This window comes from Lygodium microphyllum, chromosome 29 (assembly GCF_053477565.2).
Source record: "Lygodium microphyllum isolate KBCC chromosome 29, Lygodium_microphyllum_v1.1.10, whole genome shotgun sequence".
In the NCBI taxonomy this organism is placed as follows: Eukaryota; Viridiplantae; Streptophyta; class Polypodiopsida; order Schizaeales; family Lygodiaceae; genus Lygodium; species Lygodium microphyllum.
In genome coordinates this window covers 95,939,566-95,964,191 of record NC_141163.1, presented here as the reverse complement: position 1 = coordinate 95,964,191, position 24,626 = coordinate 95,939,566, and positions in this window count along the sequence as shown.

Genomic DNA, 24,626 nt, shown 5'->3' with positions numbered 1-24,626 from the left:
TCCTCAACAAGGCATTGCAAATCAAAAGCAAGTGTATTCTCAACAAGGCCCATTTATATTGAGAAAGCAATTTAATTTTCAGGTAACAAACTTATATTATCACTATTTTTTTGCAATCTTTGGAAAATAGTTCAATGAGTATTTGGAGGAATCAAAGATAATTAAAATTGCTATTTTTCATTTGAAACAACTAATTGCTGTATGATACGTGAAATTATCAACTTGTCGAGGGTTTCGAAAACCCGTTGTCACGTTTCATAAATCCTCTAACTAAAATAATGTCTGCATGATGAAACACGAAATGTTATGCCTGCTCGGTTGCCCAAACGATCAAATCACCTTTCATAAGGCATTGTTGTTTTGTTTTGTACAATTTAACATGTATGCTATGTTATCCAAGCATTTGCAAATATGGAGTATAATATATGGATTTAGACATCCAAGATGAATGAAATAAATTGTCATTGTGGCTCATTGTTCTAGTTTCACACTGATGTCTTGCTCAAGTTTTCTTAGTGAGCATGTCATACATAGCTTATAATTTTTTTTTTGGATGTGAGAAAATGTGAATTCGTATATTTTTTCTCTAAATTTGTGTTGTTATTTTCAGGGTTTGGGTCTGTGAGCAATCAGGATGACTAAAAGGAAGTTTTCTCTAGAGGAAATGAAGGAAGAGGATTTGGAGGATACATGTGATGAGAAGCTCTTTGATTTCCTCCATGCAACTGGAAATTCATCCCAATTTGTTTACATCAGAGATATGCTTAATGTTCCTTTTGATTTGCAAGAGCTCTTGAAGGATCTTGAAGATAAACTAAAGGATTATAGGGAGTTTAATGATAGACATGTTGAAGGCCTAGAGATTGAGGGATTTTTCTATTAGAGTGATGTAGTGGAAGCTATTAATGATGCTAGAACAACTTTGCAAACAAGGTTTAGCCTTATTGATGAGGAATTCAAGAAGTGGGAAGCTGATTTACCTTTTCATCGAAATCAGCATCAATGTCTTCTTGTACAGAAGGATGTTGGGAAGCAGATTGCCCTTTTCATCGGAATCAACATCAATATCTTCTTGTATAGAAAGATGTTGGATTTCTTGTATATCTTCAATATATGGATAGTTGTTCTTTAGACACAATACAAGAGAAGAAGACAGAGGATATTGCAAGTAAAGATCAAGAGGTTGAAGAGAAAGGGGAAATATTTCAGGAGGATGTCGAGAACCAAATAGTGCAGGGATTTGGTGTTGCTTTGTTTAAAAGTGAGAATATTACAAAGTGGAAGAAAAGGAGATATAGTTGAGTGCAGAGATTAAAATAGGTCCTCTTGAATGTGTTCCAACATTTCCCAGTTACCTCATTAAAAAAAAGAGAGATATATTGCTAAATGATATCCAACACCTTTTTGATCTTAGAGAAGATTACTACTTGGAAATCCTTGTAGCATGGGGCTAAAATGATAAGAAATTTTTAGGTTATGAACAAGAATTACTAGCAAGTTTTGATGTTAAGGGAGAGAATTTTTGAGATAGCTTTGTAGCCTTACATTCATGTATTAATCAGATTGTTGAATATGAATAGGGGGGATACCTACAAAGGAAGATTTCTTACGAATTCATTGGTATTAATAGCATGGGGTATTAAGAGACACTGAAGTCTCCATTATAGAAGAAACCTAAAAGTTCAATAAAGCTTTATGGTGATAGTCTTCTTGAAGAAGATGAAAACCCTAAGGTATGGAAGATAATTCTAAGATATCCATTGTGGTTTATATTAGAGTATGTTATGCATTATAAACAAATATTAATTGGATATTTACCTATTGACATCTTACACTATTGTGGTTTATTGTACAGATAGAAATTGAAGGTGCATACAACTTTCTTGGAAGAGCCAAGGGCTCAAGGCCATTGAAGCTTGGCAAAAGTCAAGGCCTTGGTCATTATATTGGAAGCTTAAATAATCAAACAGTTGCAATTTATCATAGCAAGTTGTCAAGCTCTCCAAGCCTACCACCAATGATGGCTTTGAAAGCTATCTCTCCAAGGTGATTGGATCCCAAGTTTTCAATAGAGGATCAAATAAGATAATTTTGGTGGAGAAGGAAGAAGCTACATGAGTGTTTGGCTTCATGCATGGATATAGTGGATCTAGGGTAGAATACTTTGGAGTTCTTGGCTCTCATTTACTCTCCCATGTAGGAGATGCCAAGAATTTGAAGCTCCTTCCAGGCTATAAGAAACAAGAGTTTTTGCAATATAGAGGTCTCATTGAGTGGGATGAAACAAAAGATTCCTCTAGAGGACCTACTGAATTGCTTGAAACTAGAGACTCTTCTGCATTAGAGTCACACTAAAAGATATCAAGGGTTTCTTGAAACCCATATTTTTCCATCTCTTTGTCTAGTTTGTAACCATTCTGAAAATATTTACTTTGCACAAGAGTTTAAATATCCCTCTTTTCTTCTTTGGGTGACAATTTGTATAGTCCTTGCTAAAGATGATGTATTACATGATGTGGTTGCATCTTTGAGCTTGAATTTGTGTCAAATTTGTTTGTAGAACCATTGGAAGCTCTCTAATAAACTATTTGCTTTGTATCTTCCACCTGCAAGTCTTGTGTGTCTAAAGTATTTTGTTCTTGCTTGATAATGCAATTTTTCCATACCTTGGGTTGACCAGACAGATAGAGATTCATATTTCTTGATAAAATATGGAGCATGGTTGTATGAAATATGCTACATAGTTAACAAATAAAGAAAGTCAATTAAAAAACCTTATATGAGTCAGACAATAAACATACATATAGATGCAAACTTCTTACCATATAGTGAGTGAAGTGTTGATTACCCCAAGCTTCTGTCATTGCCTTTTTAAAAAGATTCAATTGGTTTTTGAAGTCTTTGAGATCATCATCATTCCATTTAGTTTTATCACAATAAAAGAATACTTTTTCTAGTGTTTCTGTCATTGCCTTTTTAAAAAGATTCAATTGGTTTTTGAATTCTTTGAGATCATCATCATTCCATTTAGTTTTATTTACAATAAAAGAATACTTTATCTAGTGTTTCCCAAACATTGGCTTTTCTATTCCGAGCTTGTCCATTATCAGCATGATCCTTAACTACATTGTGTAGGGACTTCCACTGATTGTATCTAATAATTGAGCCACCATTCCTAGAGTTGATCTTACTAAGTCTCCCATGAAAGCCTATAGACCTTCTAGCCTTCACTCCACCAATAGATGGCTTTTTGGGGACACAATTGCCATCCTTAGACTTTTGAAGATCTAGTTCAATAACAACATTATCACCATGTGGACTAATTGTAGATAAGACTTTTTTAATCTTTGTTATATCATCTTTTTTATTTGATAATGGCTTCAACTTCCATGCGAATCCTATATAAAGATGAACACCATTTTCAATTATCTTGCAAAGTGCATGAAGTGTATAAATATGGGAGTTCACTAAAGGAATATCTAGGTCACTTGCTTAAATTGTGGATCCTTATTGTGCCTAGAGGGAGCTCTATTCCAATTGCTCGAGTTCAACTCTATGGCTAGGGACATGCAATATAGGCAAGGAGATTTGAAGTTGGCTCCCTTTGATACATTGTACATACATTTGAGTGTCTTTAAGTCACCAGCTATGTGCCACTCAATCTTGTAGTTCCCAAATCCTTCAACACATAGCTCTTCTCCTGCTTGTTGTCTCTTAATAACATCAGGTATTGGTGTTTGATGAAATACCCAATACAATATATCAAAATCCTATGTATCTACTTCAAATGCTCCAAGCCACCAGATGTTATATTTCGATTGAATACTAAATGACATTCAGTGATTGCAGTGATCTGATAAAAGTGCTCTTGGTGCGCAGATCGACTATTGGATGCATACATAGCAAGCACAGGAAGGTCCCCAAGAATAAAAAACTCTACTAAAACTCATAAAAAGCAAGAAAAGAGTTTGCACGACATGAGGCAAAAAGACAAATTGGGTACAATCGCCCCCCATGCCTTGTGTGAGTGCTTCACAAGGCATGTATTTATAAATTTATTCATCTCAAAGCTAAAAAATGGCCCAATTTTACAAGTAGCATGCTTTGGCTTTTGTGTTTGCTTTTGTCCAAATAAAGAGTTGTTGAGAATCTGCCAATCACACCCTATGTATGCCCCTTTGTATGGAACAACTAGGCTAGGAAGATGCAGTTAATTCTAGGAAGAGAGACAGATCCCATAGGCACAATGATGAAATATGCTACCAAGCAATCCTATATAATGATGTACTTGACTATCACTTTCATATGATGATAATGCAATAGTACTTGTCTCTTTCTGTCAAGTCTCTGTGTCATTGTTAGTCCTACACAAGATTATGTTTATGAGTTCAAGTCTCAATCCTGAAACCTAATTCACTTGTGTAATAGTTGTCTTCTTTGTCAATGTCAACATGAGTAGTATCTTCATCTTCCATCCTCCATAGCTTCCGTCTTTTCCATGCTCTAGATCTCGCATTTCTAACATGGTATCAGAGCCCAGTTGGGCATGGCATTGCTTCTCCAGCCTCTCTTGATTCCTCTCAACCTCTATTCAGCTCACATCCAACTCAGTGTGAGTGTATGACCCCAATCTCTCACTTGAACCCCATAGCCACTGTTTGGCAGCCATAGCTAGACAGAACCTACTGCTCTTGGAGCTTCCTGATCTCCTTCTACAAGCCATATCTCAAGTCGATTTCTTCTATGAATAGCTCCCCTAGGTCAGGGCGCTGCTCCTCATCATGACAAACACCAACATTGCTCATCATCGAGCCCAGCATTGCGGAAATTCGAGCTCGCTGTTCAAATCTGCGCCTGTTTCAGTCGTATTGCTCGATCTCCATGCACAAGCCGCGATTCACTCTGCAACCATAGGGCTTTGTAAGCCCATGACCTAAGCTACCTCCAGCTCGAGTTTGACGCCGGATGATCGTGTTTGTGGGCTAATGTAGCAGAAAACTCAGTCAGGCTGAAAACCCTAACTGTGGGACTCCATAGCTATTTTGTCTCAAGCTTTCATTTCACTTGATTTTTCCTCATTGGCTTGAGTCAAGCTAAACCCTGCCACTTTGATTCACTGATTTGATTAGTCTCCAACAACATTTGTCCATCAAATCAAGGAGGGGAGATCTCTGAAGCACTTAAAGACCCATTGAAGATTTGAAGACCTCTCATAGACTTGAGCTCCAAAGCTTCAGTTTCACTTCAAGCTCCTCTTCCAACTCATCCTTCTCACTCTTCTCACTCAATTGAAGGTTTTGCTAATCTGATCTGAGTATTTACTCAGTGTTCAGCAAGATTTTACCAGCAAGGAGGGGACTCAAACAACGGGTTCATCAAGAATCACCATCTTCAACTCTAGTATCCCTTGATACTTAAGAGTGTTGATTTAACACTATCTTCACTTGTGTTTTTTGACACATTGAAGATCAATTTGGTTGCCACTTACTCATAGATTTGAAGCAGATTCTTGGTCATATCTATGATAACCAAGAAGATTTATATGTGGATACACTTTATGAAAAGTAACATGACTTATCTACACTACATAGAAGATTTTTGTGATCTACTTGCAGAGAGACATGGAGTTGCTCATACTAAAGTGCAATCAATAATTCCATCTAAAGTTTTTGAAGACACTCCAGTTACCTTGGCCATCATGAAGAATGAGATGTCTTTGCTTGAGGGGGACAAAGACATGGACATGAAGGCTAAAGTTGCAAGCAAAGTCAAAGAAGAACTAGACCAAGAAGGCCATAAGATCAAAGAGCAAAGGAAGAAGGACAATAAGAAGATCAGCCATGAAAACCAAAAGACCACATCATTCAAAGCTGAAGAACCAAAGATGAAAGACAAGAAGATTTTCCATGCTGCCAAAGAGAAATCATATGCTGAAAAAGACCACAAGGGCCTATCGGTCCTTGTCTCTCATTTTCTATTTTAAAAGCATTGTACCTACCTTAATGTTCCTTTCATAAGCTTTGTAAACTCCTCATGTAGCCTTGTACTACAGCCTCTGTACACTTTGTGAGGCCCCTGTTACAGCCTCTGGATGTCCACCATGTTTATGGTACCCACACTTAGCCTTTTCTGCGACAGCCTCTGGTGTTTTTCCATGTTTCTGGTATGCCCACACTTTGCAGGTACTGCTCTCGCTAAAGCCTCTACACACTTTGTACTTTCAGGTTGTGATTGAGGAGGGGTGTTGAGAATCTGCCAATCACACCCTATGTATGCCCCTTTGTATGGAACAACTAGGCTAGGAAGATGCAGTTCATTCTAGGAAGAGAGACAGATCCCATAGGCACAGTGATGAAATATGCTACCAAGCAATCCTATATAATGATGTACTTGACTATCACTTTCATATGATGATAATGCAATAGTACTTGTCTCTTTCTGTCAAGTCTCTGTGTCATTGTCAGTCCTACACAAGATTGTGTTTATGAGTTCAAGTCTCAATCTTGAAACCTAATTCACTTGTGTAACAGTTGTCTTCTTTGCCAATGTCAACATGAGTAGTATCTTCATCTTCCATCCTCCATAGCTTCCGTCTTTGCCATGCTCTAGATCCCGCATTTCTAACAAGAGTAAAGTGGTTGGGCGCCCCAAAAGTCAGGCTGTGCCACCCAAACACAATGTCCAATAATGAAATATTTAAACCGAGCGCCCATGAGCATACAAAATAATAAATATTTATCAAACGCTTCAATAAATAAGTGAGCCTAAATAAATATTAGCACCACACCTTTAATGATAAGGCGAGCATCCATAAAAAAAGATAATTTCTTCTAGGTAATTTGAATACACATTATCGTCCAGTACTTCCCAACGCTACCACCGCCTGCTCTACACATCAACTAAAGCATTCACGATTGTTAAAAAATAATAAAATTAAACTGACAAAAGTGAATACCTAGCAGTCTTTAGCTACAAAATAAATAAATAGGTTGGAACTCTATCTTAACCTTAATTTAATACGAGTGCACTCTAAAATCATAAACATCCATTAATTTAAATATGTATTTTGTAGAATCACTTGCTATGGAATCACCCACGTGCACATTAAATTAACATGACTCCCAAAAAGGACAAGCATCCCCATCAACTTCTCGCACAAGGAATCCACCTTGTCTATGAGCCTCAAAAAATAAATATAGTTTTACGGAATTCATCGCAAAACCTCACAAAATTCACCATGGAATAAAAGCCTCGCAGAATCCACTGTGGTCTCATGGAATCCACCGTGGAATACGCCTCCTTGGTCTCATGGAATCCACCGTGAAATATGCCTCCTGGAATCATACCCTTGGGGTGGGATAGCAATTGTCCTTAATTTCTATTAGCTCAATGTGGAGCAAGTAGTGAGGGGTAAGCACTTAGGTCGAAGCATGCATCCATTGGGCCTCTTCAATAGGATGATTTTGAAACTTAACCAAATATCTAGAGTATCTACGGCCAGTTCTAGTGGTCATAAAGTCAGTATCTAGAATAGTTTCAGGTTCAAGGATTTCAGTTTTTTCTTCTAACAAAGGAGGGTTTTCATAGACAGGGTGAACAAGTAATTGGCCCCTAAAAGGTCGTAACAAACTGATATGAAAATTATTGTGGATTTTCCAGTGTTGGGGTAGTTCTAATTTAAACGCATTGTCATTGATTTTGTGAATGATCTTGAAAGGTTCATAAAATCTAGGGGCTAACTTAACAACATGGTGTTTCTCAACACTTTGTAATCTTCTCTTTTCAATGTGTAACCAAACATAATCATCAACTTTGAAATTCATGGGTTTTCTTCTCTTGTTAGCTTGTTTAGTGTATGATCAGAGAGAGTGTCAGCCTCTAGTGAGCGATCGGTCCCATCATCCCAAGATAAGGGGAAGGCCACTAAGACAAACCAAGACTTGGTTGATGTAAAGATGGAGTTAGCCAGGTTGCAAGACATGTTGAGATGACCAACGCGCCCACACGTCCAATGCGTGTACTGTGGCACAAACCACTTGCCAGCCGAGTGTCAAGACCCTAGGTCAAGACCTTGTGCTGACTGCAGTAGGTTTGGTCATGACGTCGCGCATTGTAGATTACCAAGAAGACTTTCATATTCGCAACCCTACGGCCAGCCTTACCTAGCGAACAGGACGCACCATTCTTCGGAAGGGGAACCCCATTGGCCCTCCCTGCGCCTAATGACATTAAGCCAGCTATTCCTAGGATGGACATAAACCCTACTGGCATAACCAGACCACCTGGTCCTTACGTGACCCATCCACCGAGCGATACTCCAGTCCACTATGTGGAAGAACCAAATGAGGAAGAAACTTACATATGCCCTTACGTCTTGCATGGCGATGAGGGCAACGCTATCCTCATTGATTATCGCCCCATGCTAGTGATGACATTAGGAAGAGGACAAGATAGAGACCTAGGAGAGCAGACACAGGATCCAATCACTTGTTGGACTTGTGGTCACCCAGGTCATGTCTTATCACGTTGCCCTGAAAGGGAGTAGCAAAACAGAGACAAGGCTGATCAAAGGTGTGCTGAGTGCGGAATCACTCATCTCTTCATTGATTGCCCAAAGCGAAAGCCGTCTTCTAGCTCAGCCAATGTACCATCTGTCCCATTGGGGTTGTTTGGAGTCGAGAACCTCGATGGGGAGGCGACACCTATTCCATTATGAGTCATGACCTGTGCCCAGACAAAGCAGGCCGCATATCACTGCCAGGACCTAGCAACCTTGATGCAGCTTCGATAGGGAAGAAAAGTCGCAGGCGGAAGAAGAAGAGGTCGAAAGCTAAAATTGCACTAAAAACGGAGAGTGCTACAACTCTGCCTACTAGAAAGAAGGTATCTGACGCAGAGGTAGAGACTTCGGCCCCTAAGACGGCCGAAAAGGGAAGTGCTAAGGTAGGGGAATACCTGCATCCGAAGCAATAGTTAGAGGCCATAGAAAAAGTGAAGGAATGGGTGAAGGAGGCTCAAGAGCATCTAAAAGACGCTAAGCCCATCATAGAGGACAAAATCGATGACGTCTCCAGCATAAGCATGCCAACTCACCTCCTCAACCACAATCGAGAGAAGCAATTGCACCACAAGCAGTGCCGCTAGGGCCAAGCCTTGATGCTACATGGCCGCAGATCAGTCACGGCCGTTGGTCAGGATGATCCAGGTTATGAGCACCCAACAATCTCCTAACCACGTTGGTGACTACCCCTGTAACACTTAGCCTGGGAGATCTGCTTAGGCAGCATCCCACCCTATGGCAAGACCTTAAGCAGTGGGTTGAAGAGTCACGAGAGCAAGTCATGGCAGACCCTAATAACCATGATGCAGAGACGCAAATACCGAGTTTGACGCTGCACTCTATGCCTAAATCCTTACACGTCAATGCCTTCTGGAAGGTTTCGAGATGCATGGGGTCTTACTGGTTCTAGCCCTAGGCGATACAACAAGAAAGGGGATCGTGGACACGGGAACTGGGGTTAGTGTGCTTAGCCACGCAGTGCTTCGGACTTGGGGAAACCCGTCTGTCGAAACTGCTAGGTTTAATGTCACATTAGCAAATGGTATGAGCGTCAAGCCATTTGGGGTGCTTAAGAATTGGCCAGTGAAGATCACATGTGTCCAATTCTCTGTGGACTTTATAGTCATGAAGGGAGTGGACTACGATATCCTAATAGGCCGACCCTGGATGTACAACACTAGAGTCATCGAAGATTGGGGTAACGGCTTGATCTTCCTTGGCAATAGAAAGGATGCCGTGAGAATAGAGATGGACACTTGGAAGACCTCACCAGTCGACTTAGATGCCATCTCTGCTATGCTCAAGGGTAATGCCCAGATCAAGAAGTCCTATGGACCCTTGACCAAGTATATCCCATGCCCAGAGGACGAGCGGGATTGGATGCACGTTCTCGCTACAATCGACCTGCCGTTCTCTGATCACAAGGCGTATGAGCAAGCCATCAAAACAATCGGCAAGTATAACAACACACCCTCTGCACTAGTCTGCATGATGGCAGGAACCCTTCGTGGGAAACCTAAACCTGTCAACTTCCAAGTCCCAACCAACAAAAGGGAACTCCAGGAGATACTGGAATACTTAACGGATAAGCTAGCTGGCAATCCAGCTGTAAACTTCAAACCACTCCAGGATCTCCTAGATGAATCCAAGTGGCAATGGACCAGAGTGCATGACTTAAACCTCATGTATAACTGGGCCCTAGTTCCTGACCAACGACAAGAGATATACCAATCCCTAGGAGACGACAAGCTGTCTGACAAAGAGGACTCTAACGACGAATACGAAGACTGCCAATCCTTCAATGACGAAAGTGAGGGTGAGGTAGACACCATGGAGTACGACACTGAGGGGCAAGAAATAGAGCAAATACAAGCAGACTCCAAGCCGCAAAAAAAGAGTATCTTTAGGATAGAGCAAGGAGTCATACGCATGGAATGTAATTGTGCCTAGTTGGAACACGTAGGGGCCATAGATCTTGAGCAAGCAGGCCTAGCCTAGCCAGGAATGACATCAATGCTTAGGACAGAGTCGCCGTCCGAATTGCGCCCACTAGGGGAGACCACCTCTTCTAACGACGGCGGGGAGTTCAACTCTGAGTCAGAGATTAGTTCGGATAGTGATCCAGAAATCCCTAGACCGCCCACGGCCACACACCAAGGGGGACCTACCCGTCCACTTGAGGCGCAAACGATTAAGGCAGCAAAAGGAAAAACAACCCAAGGATACACAAACGGACAAACAATGACCGTAGGACCTCCCTAAATGATTTAGGAAATTCAAAAAAGGGAATAGGATAGTAGTTCTGTTAGGTGCCAAGCGTCAAGGGCAAACAAGCGAACCGATCAAGGGACCAGCCAAGGTCAAGGAGATGAACCTAGCCTAGGAAGGGAAAACACCCCGACCAGTCTTCATTGCCGATGACTTGACTGAGGAAGAAGAAACGAGTCTTGTCGCTCTCTTGCAAGAGTACATAGACATGCTCGCCTGGTCCTTAGAAGAGCTTAAGGGGGTAGATTCGAATGTCGTGACTCACAATATACCCATGACGCCAGACGCAACGTCGGTCAAGCAGCGACCGTACCCTATGAATCCAAAACATGCTCACATTGTCAAAGAGGAGATTGATAAGCTGATGAGAGTGGGATTTATTTATGAAATTGAACACACAGACTGGGTATCACCCATAGTCATTGTGATGAAGAAGAATGGAAAAATCCGAGTGTGCGTCAATTACAAGAAGGTGAATGCTGCTACTAAGAGGGACAACTATCCATTGCCGTACACCGAGCATATGCTTGAGAGAGTGGCAGGCAAGGAAGCCTACAATTTTCTAGACGGCTTCTCAGGGTACAACCAGGTACAAGTGCATCCTGCGGACAGGCACAAGACTGCCTTTGCCACTGAGTGGGGCGTCTTTACTTACATAGTTATGCCCTTCGAGTTGACTAATGCCCTTGCCACCTTCCAACGCCTCATGTGCACCATCTTTAAAGACATGCTTGGCAAGGAGTTGGAAGTCTTTGTTGACAACCTCTGTGTCCACTCGACCTGGATTGAACACTTAGACAAGCTCCGCGCAGTCTTTGAGTGGTGTCGCTTATATCGTCTCTCCTTAAAACCTTTAAAGTGCCAGTTTTGGGTAAAGCATGGATGCATCTTAGGGCACGTGGTGTCGCAGAATGGCATTGCCACTGACTTTTTGAAAGTCAGGATTATTGTTGACCTTCCACCCCCAATCAACTACAAGGGAGTTCAATGCTTCCTAGGCCATACGGGGTACTATCGGCGGTTTGTATTGAACTATGCATTGATCGCCAGACCTTTGTATAAGTTGCTGATTGTCTTCGAATGGACTGAGGCATGCCAATGAGTATATGAAGAGTTGAAAAAGGCTCTAACCATAGCACCAATTCTACGAGCCCCAGATTGGACCATTACTTTCCACGTGCATATCGATGCTTCTAAGTTTGCCGTGGGGGCAGTGTTGTGCCAACCTGGCGAACACAACTTAGACTATCCAGTGAGCTTTGCTAGCAGATAACTCACTGAGACAGAAATGAACTACTCGACGATCGAAAGAGAAGGATTAGCCATGGTTTTTGCTGTGAAGAAATTCCAGCACTATCTATTGGCCACATCTTTTACCTTTTTTGTGGACCATCAAGCCCTGCTCTATCTAGTAAACAAACCTTGCGCTACAGGATGCATAGCTTGGTTGGTTCCTTTTGCTTTTGGAATTCGACTTCTCTGTGGTTGTACGAAAAAGAAAATAGCACTACATGGCTGACCATATGTCACGCATTCCCACGAGAGAAGCCTCTGGACAAGGCATTGTTGATGAATTACCCGACGCCCATCTCTTTAACCTGTCCAGCGAGAGAGATTTATTCAAGGCTGATCTAACGCCAGATTGGGTGGATGACATAGTCCAAGTGCTTGAACATGGATTGCCTGATCGACCGATAGAAAAATCCTGACTTAGGCAATTAATCCTTAAGATCCAGCCCTATCAAGCTGATCGCAGGCCAACTCTATAGGTTGGGGCAAGATGGATTGTTGCGCAGATGCGTATACGAACATGAGATGCACGATGTGCTCTCAGAGGCACACAACGGCATTGCTGGAGGGCACTTTAGCGGAGACACGATAGCATGAAAAGTGTTGCAATCTCAACTATGGTGGCCCACGCTTTTCCGCGATGTAGTGCAATTCATCAAGCATTGTGACGAGTGCCAACGGATAAAAGTCTCGATTCGCAAGGATTAGATGGAGTTGATCCCAGTTATCGTATGACAACCCTTCGAAAAATGGGGAATTAACTTCATAGGACCCATCAGTCCTGCGGCCCAATATTCACAGGCCAAGTACATCATTGTGGCCACGGACTATCTCACAAAACGGGCAGAGGCAAGAGCGACACCAAAAAATGATGCTAGGATGATTGCCAAGTTCTTATGGGAGCAGGTGATCTCGCAATTCGGCTGCCCCATCGAACTGGTCAGTGACTAAGGCACACACTTCATCAATGAAGTGATAGCGCATCTCCTATCCACCTTTCTCATCATCCATCGCAAATCCTTGCCATACTACCCTCAGGCAAAACGGTCAGGCAGAATTTGCGAATAAGATTCTTACCAATGTCCTGACCAAGGTGGTCTCAGCCTCATGCCGCGACTGGGACAACAAGCTGATGGCAGCTCTGTGGGCTTACTGTACAGCTTATAAAAGAGCTGTCGATCAAACCCCCTTTAGGCTGACCTATGGAACTGAAGCAGTTCTACCATTAGAATTCTTCGTTCCTAGCCTGAGAATAGCACTTCAAGAACTATGGGAAGGGACGGAGGCATGGACGCAACGCCTGGTTGAACTCAAGTGCCTCTCAGAGACTCGCCTTCTAGCCACCCATGCGCTTATATGTAAGAAGGCCCGACGCAAGAGTTAGTTTGATAAGCATGTCAAGCGGTGTGACTTTGAACAGGGCGACTTGGTGCTCCTCTACTCAGTTAAGGGGCATAAGCAGAAAATGAAATTTAGAGGTCTTGGGCCTTTCAAAGTCCGTGCGATCAGCCGCACAGGCAATGCCGAGCTCGAGACCTTAGACGGTGAGGGCATAGGCTTCTTCAGTGGCAGTCGTGTCAAGAAGTACTACCCTCCCACCCATCCTTTGCATGAGCCCCCGATGTTAGAACTGCGTGTCAAGATACGAGTGGCCACAATCACTGAGAGTGATGATGAGGATAAGGAAGCCATAGAGCCCGCATACCTTCATATCATGGTCACTGCAAAACAAACATGCGCTTTCAATGCTTTGATCGACAAGGGAGCAGACTTCAATGTCTTAACTCACAATCATTGGACTCAACTTGGCAGACCGCCACTTCAACCCACTAATGCGAAATTAAGCCCATATGGGACCCATTTCTACGCACTTCTCGGCAAGTGCAGAGCCGCCGTTTCTATTGAGTCTGAGATTGTCCCAATGGTTTTTTACATGTTGCCAAATGCAAAAAACGCAGGCACAGAGTTGTTGCTGGGGCAAACTTTCAAAAATCAGACTCACTACAATGTTGATTATGAGTCGGAGCGCATCCACCTCGCAATAGGCAACGTTCGCATTGTCACAGCCTTCAGTAAGGGCTGCGCGACCTCATCACTGTCCCCAATGCCACTGGTAGAAATATTCGTAACCAATTCCAAGGAGGGGTAGTGCGTGACTGCCACCTCCCAGATTTCATGAATCATAGCCCACAACAGCAAAACCTAAGGCCCAACAACCTAGATTTCAATGGCAGCCTAAGCAGCCACAACCGCCGCCTAGGAATCGACGCTCCTGTCCTCATAAAATCAAAATCCCTAAATCTAGGAGGCCAGGATGTAGTCACAGCAAGCCCCGCATGCTCAAGCAAAGATGGGTCCCTAAAACCCTCTTGCATGCGCAAGGCTACTACGTGGGCAACACCTGGCTATGGATCCCTAAGGCCTACTCGGCCAAAGGCACTACTCATATGCCGCCCTCAAGCTTGATCAAGCCAAGTCCCATAAACCCTCCAAACCATTCGTCGCAGTGCTCTCCAAAACCACAACCATCCGACTCACCCATGCCTAAACCCAAGAATGTCACACAAGCATATCGGCCCAAACAACAGACTCCGTCACATGAATCATCACCCGACCAAGTCAACCCGACTCCCCCAATCATCCCTGAATGCAACAGTCCATCCGTCATGGCTGCTTCTAATCCACCCATAATCCAAGCAGCCCAACCACAGACTTAAGCACACTCCCAACCGCAACTCTTCGTTGTCACCGGCTCTAGTTCTAGCAAACCTCGACCACCCGTCGGCCTTACGCCCTCCTATGAACACAAATCCTTTTTAGCGTTGGCCGCCGACCTCGCTGAGGACATCGAGGATGACGTGGTGGAATGCATTAAACGACTAGACACCACCTTCATGTTGCTAGCTCTAAGCTATGACCGCTTGGACTTAGGACTATTGGAGGAACCCTTTGCAACTGAAGTTCAAACCATGCCATGCTCCTGGGAGACCTTTGAATTCACATTCGCAAACGCTTCTTGCTTCGCTTGCTGAATTGCTCAACAGCGAGATCTCCAAGGAGCAAGCCATCAAACAGCGCCTCATCACGTCATACGATCAGCGAATCACTTCTGCTATCACTGATCAAGAAATCATAGTGTTATCAAAGCTCACTGACACTGACTCCCCGTTCTTGAGGCATTAGTATACTATTAGGCTTCAATGGGAAGTCGAAGGGTGCCACATAATGACCAATGCTGAGCAGCGCAGCGCTATCAAAACAACGGAATACGATCCCACATATGTCGTGCCAACCTCATACCGAGTGTTAACCACTCTTCGGGGCCGACCCATGGAAGAACACATCAAAGGACACCTCTACCGCGACCGCTTGTTGATTGAGGAAGAGTTACACATTGCTAGCCGTGTCAACTCTGGTGACTTCCTAACAGATGTTCTCACATATATCACACAACTGGGGATTCAACCCTCTGATCTGGACTGCGAAGCTCACTTAGAATACAACCCCCAATTCTATGATTGGTTCCTTCATAAGTAACTCGTACGCCACCATGCCAAATGCCCTTGCCCTTCTGACCCTAAATCCTAGGAAGGATTCTTCTCAAGCTAGAAGGGGAGGGGTGAGGTGAATCAAATCATGCCAGTGAGGTGAATCAAATCAGGCCAATCAAATCAAAATTAGTGAAACACATAAACATATATTATGAAAAATGAATGGGGTAGGAAAAAGGGGTTGGAAACTTTGAAGTAAAGGGCAAAAAGTCAAAGGTTGAAAAGGAAAACCTACAGTGGTTCTTAATGAATTCATTCAAAAAGCATAGAGTTTCTCTTTTTCAGCAATCAACAAATTACTATGTGGAAAGCACTAATGAAAATTTCAGTTTATGATAGGAACGAAAAATGTCGCAACAAGACCGTGCCCACCGGCTTCCATTCACGGAAGAGGAGAGAGTGCAGTACATCATCACCCTAGAGAGCCGCGCCTACAACCAACTAAAATTCTGAACTATTCATAGTATAGAAGGATTAGTGGCCAAGGAAGAGGTGGCCAGGAGAGTCATTGAAAATTGCAACTTCACCAAGTACCTGGAAAGATTCGCACAAGAACCCGAACACATAAGATGCATGGAATTTCTCAGGTCTTACAACCCCAACAACGAATGCGGCACCGTCACAATAGGAAGGGGATAGAATGCCAAGCAAGTGTTGGTTCGCTTAACCCCCACCCTGGTGGAAAAGGCGCTGGGACTAGAACCAAAAATGAAAAAGAAGTAGAAGAGAGATGTGTACGCCATGCTGGGGATGAGAAAGGAGGACGTGCTGACAAACGACGGCATCAGCATACAAGATATCCCCGATGCAGAAACCAGATTGCAGGCAAAACTGATACTCACACTCTTTTCCAGCCAGCGCTACAATGCATTGATGCACCGAATCAGTGTGCCGGTACTGGAGAATGTGGCGGCTCATACCCTGCATGAAGTCAATTGGAACGACTATGCGCGCAAAACCATCTACCAAGCAGCTAAAGCACTGGCTTTAGGAATCATGCCCGCAGGAGAAGAATCCCCAGCGTCTAAGGCCATAGAAAGAAAGAAGGCCTCCTCCAAAGCCTCGTTCATCGCCTATGGAAGGATCTTAACAGTGCTCATCCAGGAGGCCGTGAAAGAGACGCAGGATGCAGAAGAGGGGGAAGGGGAAACACCTGAAAGGTCACCCCCTATAAGTACCATGAGAGGCCCAGTGATAGGACTGAGACCGATAAGGAAGGACAGGGGCAAGAAGAGCAATCAAGCAAAAAGCAGGTCAAGGAAACCAAGAAGAAGGCAGCGCAGAAGAAAAAGAAACCGGATGAAGGCCGCAGGAAGGAGAAGGAAGATTTGGAAAAAGCAAAAAGACAATCCCTCAGGGAGGCCGAGGAGAGAGAGAGGAAGAGGAAGCATGAAGAAGAAGAAACCACAGAGCAAGTCAAGCGGGCTAAAAAGGCATCAAAGCAAGAGGCTGAAAGGAGAAGAAGAGAAGAGCAGGAAGAAAAAGAGAAACTAGAGGAAGAACACAAAAAGGCCGAAAAAGAAAGGCAAAGAAGAGTTGCAGAGGAAGAAGGGGAATTAAGAAGAAAGGAAGAGGAGGACTTGGCCGAGGCCACACGCCGGTCCATTGAGCAACAATGCAGGGTAGATGATCCAGGAGTCTGGAACCAGCTGAGGGAAGAAGGGCCTAGCTCTACCGTGCAGGCACCAGAAGCTGCCCCACTAGCAGTCCTGGAAGGCAAAGGCAAAGCACCCCTCCATCCTATCCCCACCTCATGGCACCCTCCACTGAACCCACTATACTCACCCCTAGCATCCCTACCAGCATGGAAGTTTCCAACCTTGTGGCCTGGATGCAATACTTCATTAGTAAAGAAATGGCCCAAGGGAAGATCACAGAAACCATGACCACGGGGCCAAAAAGGCTAGCCGTGGACGCAGAATCGAGGCATGACCAGAAGCGTCTGCGTGTGGAGGCCTCAACCACCCCCACCCACGCAACAATGACGCCACTAGCGAGTTACGACGAATACGTCATCGAGCTGCTCTCCCAATTGGAGAGGGCGAAGGAGCAAAAGAGAATGGTGGTGGCTGAGTTGGTGGGGCAGAGAAAGAGTCAGTGGCCGCCTTCCAACTGGAGAAAACCCGCATCATAGCCATGCAACAATGTCAAATATTTGACCTCAAGCAAGAATTGAGAGCAAAAGAAGACATGGAAGAAAGCTACAAACAATGGCTTGAGGACAAAAATCAAGAACTTGTGCAAATGTAGCGGGAATACAAGCTCCTCCTGATGCAACATGGGGAACTGGAGGCAAAAACCACCACCATTGAGCAAATGATGGAGGAACTAAATGCCAAAGAAGAGGAGAGAAGACAAGAGAGGGAGCAACAGCGAAAAGAGATCGAGTCCATGACCGATCAACTACACCTCGGAAGGAATGAACAAAAGGGCTGAAGAATGGGCCACGCAGAATGAGAAACGGGTGACGGCACTGGCGCGGAGCCTCGCCTTGGTGGAAAAAGAAAAAATCTTGATAGAAAGCAAAGCAGACACCACCCAGATAGCCTTCACTGCCCAGCAGGCCTTCCTCAACACATTACTGGACACAACCCGACCGGAGGGAAAGAAGTCGTTGGAGGTGGTGTAGAAGAAATTGAGTATCGCACGCAGAGCCCTGCATGCGGGGCTACAGATGCCACCCAACTTACGGAGGTTAGGCTGGGCTTAGAAGAACAAGAAAAGTACCTGCATGGCCTAACCCCCTAGGAGATAGATGCACTCGGCTTTGAGGAAGGAGTGCAACTAGATGACTGGCAGGGGGAGGACACTGACATTGAATTTGTCATAAGAAGAACCAGTGAAGAAATAATCCCACAACCCCCCTCGCCGCACAATCAGGAACAACAACAACTCGACCCGCCCCCAGACAGACAAACCACACTCAAGGAGCAATGGAGAAAATTAGTGGAAGAAACTAGAAGGCAGTTGCAAGCCAAACCAGTCGTGTGGCCATCCACATCTCTCCCACCATGCCTCGATGACCTCCCAATGCAATTCCATGCGGAGCTGGTAATTTGGGAGCAGTAGGAAATCGAAAAGGATCCTTTTACTTTCAGTTTCCTCATGCCTAACAGCCTGAGAAGGGTCCTACCAATTAAGGTAATGGAGGAGGTGATCGCCGGCTGGTAGGCAACTGGGCCAAAAATGGCTAGATGACAGGGCAAAGACCCCCACTCTGTGGGGCACGGAGGAATCAGAGTTTTGGCAAGACAAGGTGTTCGATGTACCACACACTGTAAGGGGCTACAACTGCCAACCTCTTTGGAGAAGGCAAATATGTAATATTAACATGCTCGCCTGGATGGCGTTTTGCAACACCCTACCATACGAGAGGAACGACCCACGTTCATGGTGTATCCTCGTAGGGTAGGCGTGGATTTTGTTGCCACCCTCCACGGGCGGCATGACTTCCCCATCATCTACAACTCCAATGCCACCTCCTTCAAGCATGCCCTCCTTTTTGATTTAGGAAGCCTAAGTGACTCCATGACGTGCTTTCTCGCAGACTTCTCCTCCTGTCCAGATCCCGCTGTTATAACTACATGTAATTACCTTAGGCTTCTTAAGCTATTACTCAAGCAAGATCTGACACCCTAAGAGAATGGCTTGCCCCCCCTATTTTTTGATCCCAATGCTATTGATAGCTGCGCTATGGCATGCCTAATGATGAGAGCTAGCCTACTCCCCTCCTTTTTCCTAGCCCTCCTAGAGGACATGAATGACAGCCAATTTACTAGGTGCAATCACCCTTTCCTCTCCACCACCTCTCTCCACATCTGCATGAATATGAAAGGATACATGCAAAGCCACCAAGTTTTGAGCAAATCCATCCGACCCCCTTCCCCTCCTCAGTCAGATGAAGAGAATTAGGCCCTGGCTGTCATCCCACTACTGTAACAAAAAAAAAAACACGAAAAACACTCTCCACTGATTGAACAACATTGCCCACTTGCAGAAGCACTTACCACCACATAAAGCACGATCACTGCACCTAGGGGTTCTTAAATTAGGCGTGTCCGGTGGCTTCGGTCGGCCGGCTCCACTCCATACCCCCTAGCCCTTTTGCTCCCCCACTTCACGCTTAGGGCACATCAAGGGCAGGATATACCTAGGGAGGTAACACTCGCCTATGGTTAGACCTGTCACCCTAAGCCACTTGCACCGCACCTCCCTTGGCACAAATGGGGTCCTCAAGTGTGGGACATCACCCAGGCTCGCCTGGGGTTAGACCCACCTCCCCATTCCACAGGCACAAGCATACTGCACTAACACAATGAGGTAAGCACTCCCCTTAGGAATAGCACCACACCTTCTCCTTTCAAACATCACAAAAAGCAACAAACCACTGACTTCAGAGGCCCCATCAACCATGCAATATCCAGTTGGCTCCTCCGACAAAAAAAATTTTCACAGCTTCCACAAGCACCTAAGTCTCCAAGTGGCCCTCACCATTGCACCACTTGGCCAATTGCCTGCCAACCTACAACAACACAGAAGTGCCATGGGACTGGCACCCGTCTAGGAGGGGGATAATATTAACCCCAAGTCGAGATGGTGGAAAAAAGAAGGAAAAAGCAGAAAAAACATGGAAAAAGAGCAAAGACACGCAGGCGACCTCCAAAGCTAAGTCGGGGCAAAAAGAGCAATTTTAAATAAAGGGCACCTCAAAAAACTTGGAAAACTCTTGTAAAAGAGTGCCAGTGCCAATTGTAAGATACTAGACAAGTGTAGGCTAGAGGCATAAGGCTAGAAGAGGGAAATGGAAAAAAGACCTTGCCACAAGGGGTCATGTAAAAAAGGGATGGGTGCCCATGGGATTTTAGGGTTTGTATATATAAAGTTCAAAAAGTGAATGAGAGCTCATTCTTTGGTGTGTGGCTAACAAGAGCTCTCTTCTTCTTCTCTTCTCCTCATCTTCTTGCTTGTGTGTGCTCTTGAGAGAGGGAGTGTGAGAGTGTGACGGAGTAAGTGTGTGAGAGTGAGGGATCAAGAGGGTGAAGCTCTTCACCATCTCCTCTTCTCTTCTTCTCCTCTTCTCTTTTCTCCTGTGCGCGGCTATGGAGAATGGAGCTTGGAGATGGAGGAGGCTTAAGGATGCTTGAGCTCACATCTAGGATCGTGGAGCTACCGGGGTATGTGAGAGAGGAGGCAACTCGTATCGGCATCAAGGTAAGCTCACTACACTCATAGGATCAACGGCGCGTCAGCTAGGTGAGAGATAGCCATTAGAGCTCGCTTGAAATGCTTGAAGCAATAAGCAATCCGTGGGTCTTGGCAGTTGAGCGAAAGCTCCCACAAGTCTCTAACCAAGGCAAGTTGAGACTCCCTAGGTAGTCATAACCTTGATGTGCTTGGCTAAATGTGGAGGAAGGTATGGGTTCTTCTATTGAGTATAGCTGATAAAGCAAGGAATATTGAACTTGATGAAGATGAAAAGAAGTGCCATGGTTGAGGAAAAAGGAAGTTGTTGATGAAGATGTGGAAGGAACATCATGGATGAGAGGAAAAAAGGTGGAGTCCTATCCAATAAGCTCTTGAAGCACATGGTTCTCTGCTAGATCAAAAGGTCGTATCCAATCCAATAAGATCTTTAAGCACATGGTTCTCTATTGGATCAAACACAAGTGGTAGTTGATGGAATCGATTGCTATTTTTTTGAAGTACCTTGTCCTTGTTTTTTCAAATTTGAGTTGGTGGCACTAGGATGAATGAAATGGAAATAGAAAAAGTACAAGTGATTTGGGAGACAAGTATCTAACCAGGGGAAGTTGAGACTCCCTAGGTAGTCATAACCTTGATGTGCCCTGGCTAAATGTGGAGGATGGTAGAAAAATGACTAGGGGGTTAGTCCATTAAATCCATTGGATGCATTTTACTTGAGGACCCCTAGCTATAGTGAAATATGAGTGCACCTAATTAATCATGGAGCTTTGTTTTTCTTTTCTTTTCTTTTCTTGCCCTTCTTTTCTCTTCTCTTTTATTTCTTTCTTGAATAATATAATGTCAAAAACCTTGGCTAGTAGCCTTACAAAATCAAAATTGCTAATTGAGAATAGAAGACATGATTCAAAGAATAGATTTCTTCATTGGAGTGTGTATAATGAAGATTGAACATTGAGCCTAAAATTGTGCAACACAATGAATTGTTGTCAATATAGAGTTGTTGAAGAAAAACCAACATTAGTTGGTGCAAACTTGTAATGTTAATGAAGCAATTATTACTTATCCTCAAGAATTAGATGATCAATATATGTTGCAGAGTCAAGGGATGTCAGCATTGAAGAAATTGAGGACCGCATTGTGGATGGGTAGATGATATCTCTATGTCTTGTTGGAGTTGAAGTCTCTCAAATGACATTGTTATATTGATGTTTCCAAAGCTTGGAATCTTTACAGAATGCTGCTTTTGTGCAGGAAGTTGGCTTCAGACCTTGAGTTTTAATTGTGTTACTTTGCCACTTGACATTCTTGCATTCACTTGGTAAAACCTTGTGAGTGCTAGGCATTGGGTCAAAAATACAAAAGATATAAAGAATTAATAATGACTTTACCTCTCTATCTCACTATAACTAAAATAGAAGTTAGTGTATGTAACTTGGAGCTTACCCTCACATAAAACATAGCATTGTTCCAAAAGCTAGAGTGTCTTTAGTTCTTGGGATTTTAGCTCTTATTAGAGCAACACATTGAGTGAAACAATAATAATGTACAAGTCAACTAGGGTTAGTTATATACAAAAGTTTATGTTTTTCTATCCATGAGGGGTACTCCAATTCAAAAAAAGCATCCAAGTCAAGTGGTTTGGTGACCAATCCACAAAGGCAAGTGATCAGATTGCTAAGTAAGAAAGTTCTTGCAAAGAAACTCGATATATGTAGTTCATTTTCAATTAAAATTTTATCAATCAATGGGCGATATTTTAGTTGTGATGGCATGTTCAAATTTTAAGTGAGGATGATAGAGCATAGTGAAGTAATCTCATAGTAAGTTGTATTGAATTGAAATATACTCATTATAGGTTGTTGCTCAGTCATTGTCATAAGACAACTTCCATTATGAGCAAGGTCAAGCTGATGAGAAAATTACTTCTGTAAGAATGGATTCAAGGAATTACAATTCAGTTTAAGTTAATCAACTCACTAGTCATTTATTTTGGTCACAAAAGCTAAATGAGAATAAGTCAACATGACTACAATTGCTTCGAAGGAAGGGTCTTAGCATATTCATCTTAAATCAAGAGATTTTGTGAAAGAGGTATTCAGTTTCTTCTCAAGTGGGATGCCATTTGGAAGCAACTTGTATCACCTTATTATCAATAAGGCCTAAATCAATCATTGTGAACAGCTTGGCATAAGTAGTGAATATAGCATCAAATTGAAGTAGGTATTCTATTTTAGCAAAACTCAATTTCTTTAACAAATGAGAAGTGATCTTGCTTAATGGTTGACATACCAGCAAAGGATGGAGGCTAGAAGGAGGGTTAGGTTTAGTAAGGCTAATCTAGAGGTGAATCTAAGCAACCTCCTAGACTGGGACATCTTGAGGTTCAGTAAGCTCAAAACTAGTTGGTGGGGTTGTTAGTAGGTGTTGAGATATTTGCAATCACACCTACTTCACTCCCTTTGTAAGGAGCAGTGAGGGCTCAAGACCAAAATCCCATATGCACAGTAGGAGAAAGTACCACCACTCAATTCCTATAAAGCATAATACTTGCACTCTTTTTCTAATGCAATGATAGTACTCTTTTCTTTCCAGTAAAGTGTCTTGTTATGTCAATACACAAGATTGTGTTTATGAGTCCAAGTCTCAATCTTGGAACCTAATTCACTTGTGTAACAATTTTTCTTTGTCATGATCAATGTCTTCATGAGTTTCTTCTTTCTCTTTCAACCTCCATAACTTCCACATTTGCCATGCTCTACATCATGGATATTTAACATGGTATTAGAGCCTAGTCGGCCATAGCTAGGCAGTATACCTAGGCATCTTGGAGCTTATGGATCTCACACTACAAGCCACCATTCATCATGATGTCTTCTAGGAAAATCTTCCTCAACATCAGGCACTTCTCTGTGGCACATCACATTGCGACGTTGGCCATTTTATGCTTCAGCATTGCTGAAGATTTGTCACACTATCAAAATATGTGCCCGTGCTGATCGAATGTGTTGATCCATATTTGCATAGCACGATTTCAATCGCCATCATAGGGCAATGATAGCCCATGAAGTAAGCTTCATCTTCATATAATTTTTTTTCAAAATGATCAACTATAGCTCCCACAATTAGCAAAAAACCAGGGCAGGGTCAAAACCCTAATCCAAGAAGCCATAGCCAAACTTCACCAAGCTCAAAAATCTCATCATTTTCTCTCTCCTGCCACCTGGAACAACCATTGCCACTCCAATCTACTATCCCAACATCAAATCAAGGAGGAGAAGGACCTGGATTCATTGAAGGAAGATCAATGACTCTGAACTAAGAAGATTTGAGCTCGACATAAACTCGGGCATAGTCTTTACATAGTGTGTTTTCACAGTGTCATTACTTGTGTCTCTTGACACATTGTAATCTGCTCTTCCACTGATAAAATCTGAGAATTCTACGGACCTTGCTATCAACTAGCAAAAGAACGATGATAAGGCTCAAGCCATTATCAAACTGGAGCTAGACGACAGCTATATCCACCATGTAGATAACTATGAGACTTCACAGGATACATGGAAGAGACTTGACACCTTGTTTGGTGCACAATCTAAATCATCAAAGAATGGCCTCTTGATTGAGTTTTTCAGGCTTGAAATGAAGTCCAACACATCACTTGCCCCACATTTGAATTACATGGAAGGACTTCTAACCCAACTTGCAGGAATCAACATTTAAATGGAAGATGATGTTTGCATCAGTGTTCTACT